This window comes from Octodon degus, unplaced genomic scaffold (genome assembly GCF_000260255.1).
Source record: "Octodon degus isolate 3935 unplaced genomic scaffold, OctDeg1.0 scaffold00374, whole genome shotgun sequence".
NCBI lineage: Eukaryota > Metazoa > Chordata > Mammalia > Rodentia > Octodontidae > Octodon > Octodon degus.
This window is the reverse complement of record NW_004524950.1, coordinates 116,787-128,030: the sequence shown is the minus strand read 5'-3', so window position 1 is coordinate 128,030 and position 11,244 is coordinate 116,787.

Genomic DNA, 11,244 nt, shown 5'->3' with positions numbered 1-11,244 from the left:
TAAATATTCAACAGTAGTACTAAAATACACAGTAGAAAATGGATAATCTTTTCTATAAGTGGTATAGGAAAACCTAGACAGTGGCATGCAAAAAACAAAAAAAAAAAAAAAAAGAAAAATAAAAAAGAAATTACAGCCTTTTAACAGACTCAAATTGGAACAAATACTTAAATGTTAAGAGAATATATACATACAAGGTAGCCAAGATAATTGTATTACTAATCTCTATTAGTTTATTGAAAGGAACAGTTAGTTTGTATATTGCCGGATCAATTTTGCATGCCTATATTTTGTAATCTGAGCAACTACTTTGAAGATAACATTATGTAGTAGAATAACCATTGTTAATTTCCTATAATCTTGTTTTGAAATTCTCTCATTTTAATTTCCTTTCTCTTAAAAAAAGTAAAACTGTTAAGTACTAGAAGAAAATATAGAAAGAAATCTCCATTTTATTTGATTTGCTACGTTTTTGGGGTGTGTGTGGTACCAAATCAATAGGCAACAAAAGTAAAAATTATAGAGGTACAACTACATAAATTTAAACAGTTGTTGTATAGCATAGAAAAATATTAAGAAATCACAGATAATATATTGAATCTGAGAAAAATACTTGAAAAACACATTCAGGTAGTGGTTATTATTTAAAACATATTGAACACACATTTCTTTCTTATCTTCTGTGGTAAGCATTGCTATATTTCTTTATAATTTTATTACCACTATATTTGCAAATAAGATATTGTTTTTAAGGGCTTTATTTTTGCACACAATTATACTTGCAAGTTTCAAACACAGTGATTCATGAAAACATATTTTTTATTTTTACTATTGTGTAATGTTTTCTAGCACTCTCCTTTTTTCAAATGCCACCATTGTTTAATAAATTTATCCAGCTTCACTAAAGAAGGCAAATTTTATGTATTTATGGTGTATGATGTAATGTATTCATGTAGATATGTTGTACAATGATTACAACAATATAATCAAAATATCTACTTTATATTTTGTTATTGTGGTAAGAGTTTTTGGTAGAATTTCTGTACCGTTTAGAACCATGTTTGTTCTAACTTACACTCCCAGTAACAATTTATATGGCCTCTTTTTTCTCCACATCCTCATCAATACTTGTCATCACTTGCCCTTTTGACAATAGCAATTCTAGATTTTCTAAGGAAGGTGCTATCTTATTGAATTTTAACATCCATTCCTCAGATGACTACTGGTATTGATTGTATTATTTATACCTGGTCTCTATCTGAATGTCTTCTTTGGGGAAAAGTATAGTGAAGTATTTTGCATGTTTTATTGGCTTGCTTGCTCTTTTCTCATTGAAATTGTCTTTTAAAAGATAAGGTAGTTACTGTAAAGCCTATAAAATGATTGGTTATATATTAATATCGTGTTTTGGCTACTTAACCTTAAATAACATGAACTTATTCTTTGACCACAAACATTTTCCTTTTTACAAGTCCAGCTTGCATTTAGTTCTTTTTGTTTCCGCTTTTTGTCCATCGATTTGATGAACACTTATTGGATAGAATGTGATGAATTATCCTGGGAATCAAATAGTCTTTAATATATTATGCCTCCATATTTTGACATGGTTTTTGTACATGTAACGTGGATTACTGCAAAAATGTACAACATGTGATTACATATTTGATTGAAATTAATTTTTATGCTATGGGGAATCAAAATGGTTGCACTTGAGTGTGACAAGAAAGCTGTAGTGTAAGCTACAGTGTTTTCCATTTGTCATTTTAAAAACTCTGGAAAATAAATAGATAACTTTCTGTGTCTTTTGCTGTAGTAAAGGCATTTCAGAGTTGCTTATTTGGATCCTTGTATTTTCAAGTTGTATTAAGTGCTACCATTTTAATCTCGCCTGGGATAGCAGAAGGGACAAGTTTCTGAATGCTACAGGACAATAACAATTTATGTTTATTTAACCCATTTTTAATTTCAGTTTGTGTGTGTGCATACTTTATGGTTATGAGATTTTTGAATTCCTATATTTTTGAAGTCTTTGTATTTATCACTAAAAATGGGTAGTTCAAAATAGCAGATTTTAGTTATAAATGCAGAATACAATAAAATTACAGGCAAACAAAATGAAGAGCAATGAAATTCATCCTTAATCCTACTACTTAAATAATGAATTTATTATATATTCTTATAGCATAATATAGTATGATATTAATATAAACTATGTAGAATTTTGAAAGATGCATTTAATCTTTCTTATTTAAGAGATACTATAGGCTTTATTAGCCATTATTAAAATAATTTTTATTTCCTTAATAAGAATAATACATATTAATGTAGAAAAGTAGAAAAATAGGTAATTTCAGTCTAAAAACAACAGTTGGCATAGCTATACAGTGATATGCATTTGATATGTTAGTTTATATACTTTGAAGCTTAAAAATGAGTGTATGTTAATACATCAACATATGTGTACATTTTCTAAGCTATAGTATATTTTAGATTCTTTTCATGCATTTTTAGTAAACTGTTGACATTTTATGTTTAAATACATCTAAATTAGTTTTAAAAATAATAGTCTTCAACAATAGCATCATTGCAAAATTTGCACTAATTTGAATAGGTGATTTTTATATTTTTGCTATTATATACATTGCCTTAAGTGACCTTGCTTACCATATTTCAACACTTGCTCAACTTTTGCAGACCAATTTGCAAGCCTTCTGATAATGACTTCGAAGTTTCTCTTCAAATGTACTAATTGATGCTCTTACTGAAATGGTGAGATTATTCCCACATCAGACTGAAGAATAGGAACAAACAGAGCTTTATTAATAAGGCTAGCTACTAGACCGTTCCTGTTCTACAGATCTTAAATGTCTGGCTGGTGTCCAAATGTGCTTCAGACAGGTCAGAAACATGTCTGGCCTCATTCTTTGTTACGTCCCTGCTTAAATACCTTCTTGGTTTTCTTTGCAACCACGATGGAATGCATAGTTGTTGACTCAAGAAGTCATGGGATTCTTCTTTGTAATTAGTTCCATTTTCCTCTTATCTTTTATATTTACAATGTCTTAGCAAGGGTGGGGAGGGATTGAAGGAGTGACAACATCCTGACAAGGGTGGGTAATGAGTGAAGGAGTTACATCTTAACATGGGTGGATTAAAGGCTAAACTTGAGCTTCTTTTGCTAGGATAAAATTAACCAATTGAGAGCCACCAACCCCTACATTACCAGTAGCACATGAAAGCTGTTTATATACACTGCACATCCTTATACTATTGGATTTTTCAGCCAGTGTCCTTACCAAAACTAAAGGCAACCAGGATGTGGTATGCACTCAAGGTAGACAGCTTATATCCAAAACTTGAATCTGTCACCAACTAGCTATGTGGTGCAGAGTATATTTTGAAGTTTTCTAGGCTTCTCTTACTTCATCCGATAGCAATACTTGTATAGGGTTATTCTGAGAGTTAAACGAAATAATAGATATGATGTATTTAGAGTTATCTCTGCACATAAGAAGCAGGAAACAAACAGTAGTTGTTTCATTATTTAAATACCGAAAATGACATAATACATGGTCTTATTGTCATCTTGCTGGTTTATACATGGCATTGGCTCTTCTTAATTGGGTTATAGGCAAAGATTTCTGTTTGATTCTTGTCATCTTGGAAAAAAAGTCATCCAAAATTTACTCTATCTTCTAAATCTCGCAACAGAACTGAATAATAAAATCTGACCCAAGATAAGAAATGTAACAGTGCTGTAGCTGCTGACATATATAGTAGAGCGAGCTGCTGAGATTAAACATCTTCAAGAAAGATAACTGAGGAAAAGAAGACCAGCTGGAGACCATTTTCTTTTTAGAAGTTTTAACAGCTGCAACAATGCTTTCCTTACACTGGGCACGCTAGGACCTAACTCTGGCACTCTAAATGCCCTGCAGCACATCTCCGAGTCACATGGTGTTGCTGAAAGCTGCTGAGGAGGAGCGACTGGCAGGCTAAGCAGGCACTGAAATTGGCGCAGGTGGGCAGATTGTTTTCCCAGCAAAGGCAAAACTGGATTTCCAGCTGAAAATTCCAAAAAGGAAACAAAGACTGTGGGGGTGTATATGTGATACTTATTATTCTAAAAATGCAACATATTCAGAGTTTCTGGGGAATTTATAGGGAAATGAATTTATCTGGTAAATTGTGGGCTTCTTTTACATAATTTGTGAGCTATTCAGCTTTCTCAGTTGAATGCAGTTTTTCATTTCCAAAGACACAGGTATATAGCTTCTCCCTTCCTCCCTTACTCCTACCCTCCCTTTCCCTACTATCCTCTCCCCTCCATTTGCCTCTCCTCTCTTTTACTCTCCATTTTCTTTTCTTCCTTCTTTCCTTCCTTCCTTACAGCTTTGGGGGCATTCAGAGAACTCAATTTAAAAATGACACCATGACCTCTGAGACAACTGTCTCCCAGTCTAGCAGAACCTGCCAGCTGGGTCAGCACTTGGGTGGGGCAGGGTGAGTCTTTTGCCAGCTCCTCTGGCACACACAGAGTTTAAGAAAACCCACTGACCAACCTTCCTATGGTAGTTATATTTGGGTACTAGTTTGACATGATTCAAGGACAGCTGCACAGCTGGGAAAGCAATGGTGGTCAATTCTTTAGTTAGGCTCTGAGTCTATCGCTCTGCTGCTGAAAGGGAAACCCACATGGTTTGGCATTTGAGCAAGTAGAATGATTGAGCTGCCCCAGATGTGCACAGAGGGGAAGTTTCTGTAGAGGATTTGCTTTTTAGTTGATGTACAGAGTGGAGAAAATCTGCCTTCAATGTGCATAGGCACCAACCAATCAGGTGGGGGCACAACGGAACAAAAAGGAAGAGAATGGACAGATTCCTGCTTTCCCTTGGAGCCAGGAAATGCTTCTCCTACTCTTGGATGTCAAAATTCCAGAATTTTTAGCCTTTACCTCTGAACTCACTGGTCACCATCAGCCCTCTTGGTCCTCAGCATTTTGGACTTGAACTGAGGCATGCTGTGCACTTTAACTTTCCTAATCTCTAGCCTGCTGAGAGCTTATTGGATATTTAATCTCCCAAAGCAAGTTAGATACTTTATTTAGTTTTTTTTTTTTTTTTGTCAGAACCAGGGATTGAAATCAGGCCCTTGCGCTTGCCAGGCAAGCACTTATTCTACTGAGCCATCTCCCCGGCCCAAGTGAGATACTTTTAATAAGTCCCATCCCTCTTAGACTCTCTCTGTCTCTGTTTCACTTCCTTCTATATGTATATTTCTCTCTCTCTCTCTCTCTCTCTCTCTCTCTCTCTCTCTCTCTCTCTGTGTTTGTACACATGCTTGTGCTTGTGTGTATGCATGTTGTTTGTTCTGTATCTCTAGAGAAACCCTCCTGAAACAGTTCCCTATTACTACTGTGTGCTGGGGGAGCTAAAGGAGAGACTGTGTTCCAGGCTGCACCTTTGTGCTACAGTGTCCTCCAGAAGAATACAGGAAGAATGGGGATGACAATGACTATGAAAATGGTGAGGGGTGCTGGTTATATAACACAGATAATGACACTGAGTCTTGGTTTTGAAAACTTAAGGAATTAATTTTTATATGTTATGGTGGAATTAGGAAACTTTGCCAAAGGGAATACATTTTGGAATAGATTTTCAGTTTGGTACTAGGGATTGAACTCAAGACCTTGCACTTGCCAAGCAAGCACTTATTCCACGGAGCTATCTCCCTGGCCCTAGCAAAGTTATTTTTGATAAAACTCAATTGTAGCCTTTATCTGATGGAAGTTAGTTTTGTCATTCTTTTTGAACCTGGGTCTCTTCTCCAAAGGCAGCAGGCATCAAAACCAGATAGGGCTCAGAAGTGCTGCAATAGGCCTGACCTCAGCAATTCAAAATTGAACAAAAAGGGAAGGAATAAAAACAGAATTATGATACAGGAAATTAAAATTTTACACAGCAAACCAAATGACACCTTGCCCAGTTTTAATACCCAAGAGTTCCTTTGTCCCCAGACTACTACAGAAACAGGACTGTTAATTGCATTCCTGAAATCTTGTTCCCTGTCTGGAGAGAAAGCATGTTGTATTGCTCTACTTTACCTCAGGTTGGCTCTTCCTTCCCTCCCTTCTGCTTCAGCTCTACATGGCTGCCCTATCTTCTAGCACCTTCCATTACACCTAGAGCATTTAGTGTGAGTTGCAGTATTAAATATCCTCACTATGATAGAATTTGACACCCAGAAGTCAGGCTTCCAAAAAACATTTAAAATTCAAGCACTGGCTTGAATTTGGCTGTGAGAAAACTGAGATCAGAAGCTGCAAAGTGATAATTTATCTCAGTATCTGCCTTATCTATCACAAATATGGTGATAAGATATTTGGTAAAAAAATAAATGCCTAATGTGATGTGAAAGTCTGATCTGTGTAATGAGTTTGTTCCTCCAGGAGGAAGGACAGAAAAGAGAACATTAGAGTGCACTGACAAAAGCTGGTACCAGTGTCACGGTGGTGCAAGAGAATGACACAGTACTGGTGTCATGATGTTAGCAGAAGTGAAAGGGAATAAAGATAACTGTGCCAAGTATAGTTGTTAAGTTTCTTTAAGTGGGGCTTCTTAATTCTTGTAGAGGTTCTATTACAGAGTGCTATCAACTATGACGTAGTTCTATCATAGCGCTATCATTTTACAAGAAAGGGAAAAAAGAACTAGAAAGCAGATTATTTTCTCAAGATCAAGAAGTATAAAAATTTGAAGTGAAAGCCTTGGCATTTAAACTCCAAAATTTGTCTTTTTGATTTATTATGATGAACCCCTAGAATTTATTAATAACTCTGGCACCTGGACTACAATATTCTTCTTTCCCATTAAGTCTTGTCCATCTCAATATTTTATTTATTTATATTTATTTATTTAAATTAAAAAGTCATTGATGCACTTTAGATACAGTTATCGATAGCATTCACCATAGGGAATTTGTACCTGTACATCATATATCTTAATTCTTTTTCCCTATTCTCCTCTCCTCTCTCCAACACCCTTCATCTGCTTATTTAAAAAACTTTGTTTCTATGTTTTTTTCTCAGTTCTCTTTTTTCTTTTCCTTTCCATCTTTTCCATTTCCCTCCTCTCTAGTTCTTTCATGTTTGAACATTTTCTGTTTTATAATACTTATACATTTTAATTCTTATTCCCACTTTCAGCCCCTTGGTCCAGAGAATGCAATGTTGAAACATGTGCCTGATTTATCGCAGCTAAGAGTTTGAACTCAAGATGTATCATTTACATAGAGATGTTTTGAGTGTATCCTTCTTTGTGGCAGAGTAGTAGTGTTATTAAAAAATACACATCTTCTCTTATACATTCCTTGGTTGATGAGCATTTGTCTTGTTTCCAAGATTTAGCTATGACAAACTTACTAGTATAAACATAGGTGCTGCTATAAACATATATTGCTGCAGTATGAGTATGAAAATTTTCTGGAAAAATATGCAGAAGGGGAATAGCTGGGTTGGATGGGACCTGCAGTCCTAGCTTTTTTAAAAAAATTAATTTTATTGAGAAAGAAATAACAATGAAACAGTTTCAAAACAGGTTAGTAGAACAGTTACAATAATGAATATATTGCATATGGTTGTCTTCATAATAGTTATTCATAGTACAAGGTGCAGACATGATATCTTGTCTAAACACTGTTAGTACAAGTCTTTCTTCTCATTGAATTAAGAGAAAATAGCTGTATATCTATCCTATTTTTTTGTATATATATATATTTTTTTTTCACTACAAAATGGTCCTTTATTTATGTCCCCCTTTTTTGTTTAGTTTTGTCAGAGATGGAAGTCCTAGCTTTTTGAGGAATCTCTCTACTGATTTCCATAGTGGTTGCACCATTCTACACTCCCAGTGACAGTGGAGAAGGGTTCCTTTTTTCTCCACAGCCTCTCCAGCATTCATTATTAGTTGATTTTTTGATGATAGCCATTTTTTTCCTGGTGAGATGAAATCTCATTGTTGTTTTAATTTGCATCTTTTGAATAACCAATGACATCGAATTTTTTTTTCATGTATTTATTTGACATCTCTACTTCTTCATTTGAAAAGTGTATATTCATGTTAGATGTACGTTTTTGGGTTGAGTCTTTAAATTTGGAGGGTCTGATTTGTTGAGTTCTTTTTACATTCTGGATAGTAGTCCTTTGTCTGAAGAACAACTGGCAATTTTTTCCCATTCTGTGAGTTGTCTCTTCACTCTGTTGGTGATTTTCTTTGCTGTGAAAAAGCTTTTTAATAAGATGAGATTTCAGTTGTTGATTCTTTGTGATAGTTCCTGCATGATTAGGATTTTGTTTATAAAGTCTTTGTTCATACCTCTGCCTTTAAGAGTTCTATCTATTCTCTCTTCTAGCAGATTTAGTGTCTGTGTCACCTTTTGACTGAAGATTCCAGCTACCCCTCTTATGCCGTGAGCCTGGACTCATTGAGAAAGCTCCACTTACTACCTCCCTCTTGTGCATTGAGGGATATACTCTCTTTACCTTCCCCATACACTCCAATATTTGCTTCATATCCTTGCTGGGTACCAGGGACCCGCTTTCTTGCTTCTTCTCTCCCTCACATTGCTATACTCCAGCATCTAGATGCTGAATCTCAGAGGTGCAATTTCTCTGCTGTTCACCACTCTGACATCTTCCCCAAAATTCAAATGGATATTTTAATTGTCTATATGTATGTATTTCCTTTGCTGTGCAGAAACTTTTTAGTTTGATATAACGCTGTTGTGACACTAAGGAGCCACACACATGTGGCCACAGAAATCTGAGGTTCAGATCTACATGAAGAGAGAGGAGCCACAGAATGATTTTAAAAGATGAAAGCAAGTTTATTATAAAAGTATAGCAAATAATATATTGCCCCATGATGAGGCAGGGGGCAGCACAAGATGAACTTTAATCCTATGGGGAAGGTAGGATCTTGCATGAGAGGGAGCTTTTTGTAGGCAAGTGAGGAAATGCTCCATCACAGCCAGTTTTTCAGTTTTGTAAATATTATGTTCAGACAAAAGTGACTTGGTGCCAACAGGCCAGTGTGGCTGGAAGGGAGTGTTCCTAGCCTTGGCTAGGGCCTGGGAATGGCCAGTCATTCAGGTGCTAGCAGTACCTCTTTATGCTCTTTTCTGAGGAGATAGCATCCATGGAGAAAGGCAAGTAGCCAAAATCACTTTAGCAACCATGTGCATTGCACATGACTCTCATCATACTTTAACTTTTTCCCTGACAGCTGTTTGTCTATTTTATCTTTTTGGATTCTTTTTGTTTCTTTTTGGATTCTTGAGACAGGGTCTTGCTATGTAGTTCATCCTGGCCGTGAACTCACTATGTAGTCCAGCTCAGGCTGGCCTTGGACCCATAGCAGTCTTTCTGTCTTGGCCTCCTGAATTCTGGGATTACAGGCATGTGCTACCCCATCCAACTAGTTTTTCTTTTGTTGCCTAAGCTTTTACATTCTTGCTCAAAACATCTACCCAGACCAGCATCATAAAACATTTCCACTACATTTTCTTCTATCATTTTATAGTTTGGGGTTTTACATATAAGTTTTTAATGATCGAAATAAGTTTGGTATTATGTTACACAGAAGGAAGAATATAATCAACAATTATTGTATGATTTGAAATGAGAACAAGAGAGGATTTTTGTATGTTTCCATCACAAAGAAATGATAAATATTTATGATGATGGGTAATATGAGTATCCAATGATAAATATTTATGATGATGGGTAATATGAGAAACCAATACACAATAGATAAATAAACATACAGATACATTCCTCTGCATGGCTTAAAGATGAACAATTATTATTATTATTATTATTATTATTATTATTTTTAATGTATTTGGTACAGGGTCTCACTATGTAGCTCAGACTCCCATTTTCAACCTCCCCACATTGTGCTAGGATTACAGGCATATTCTATGACACCAAGACTTGGTGGCTGGATCATTGCATCTGAGGGTGGGGCCAGTGGGGCCTATGGTGCTGGGATTGAACCCCAGTCTCTGGCTTACATGAGTAGGTGATTAGTCTACTGTGGTATCTTCCTGGCCCAAGATGTACAATTATTACATGTCAATAAAATTCATGTGGATAATTCAGTCAACTCCCTTAGATGTTTAGAATTTCTTAATTAATTCTTAATTAGAACATAAGACTAGGTTCAGCAGGCTCATCCCTTACCTTTCTACTCTAAATTTGTATGTTAGTGTCATGGCAGCTGGTTGTGCATCTCAGTACCTTTCCCTGAGGAATAGAGGAAGCAATATCTGTGTTTAACTACGTGGTATACTGATGGGGACTGAGTGTACATATGTGCAAATATGTCAAAATGGGATTTGGACCTACCTTTATGCTCTGTCTAATTGATTTTGCATGCTTATGTGAGCCACATAGAGGGGTCCAATGGACCAACATCATTTCAGGATTTGTTAAAAAATTTGTATGATTTTTCTGATAGGAATAGCTCAGTTCAACATAATGAGACATACAAAATCAGATTTTCAAGTTTTGGAGATCAAAATGAGTCATCAGATTACTCATGCATGCTGATGAAAGTGATCCATTATACTAAAATACATACTTTCATAACAGAAGTGGGGCATGATGATTGTGATAATGGTGATGGTGATGACTGACCTTGGCCATGTGAACCAAAGTTCTTATGACAGTGAAATGGAGCAAGAGCTGACTGATACAGATACAGGGAGTGCAGACCTCATTGATTCAGATGATGAGGAAACAGCAATGCAAATACATGTTTGACTTTTTGAAATGTTACGAAATGGCACTTTAGATCCAATGTTAGAACTAAGTCCAAAAATATAGTGAGGGTCTTGGCAGGCTGAAATGTATTGAACAGAAAGCCTGCATTGCCATTCACTGTTAGGAATTATAACAGATGACATGCTGGAAGATGCTGTGAAATACGCAAAAGCTTAAAAGCAAGCGAAGCATTCTCTATCCACCAATAACCACATTAAAAAATACTATGATATTTCACTAGCTGAGATGAAAGCAGTCATGGGTCTAATGCACAGATTTCTCATGGTGATTGCAGGAATGTAAAAGACTGATAGAAAAGCGATGGGACAAATATGACATAAAAATTTATGCTCTTGTGGATGTGAAGACTTATTTTTTTTCTATTTAGACATTTATTATGGAACTCAGCCATCAGGTTCTTA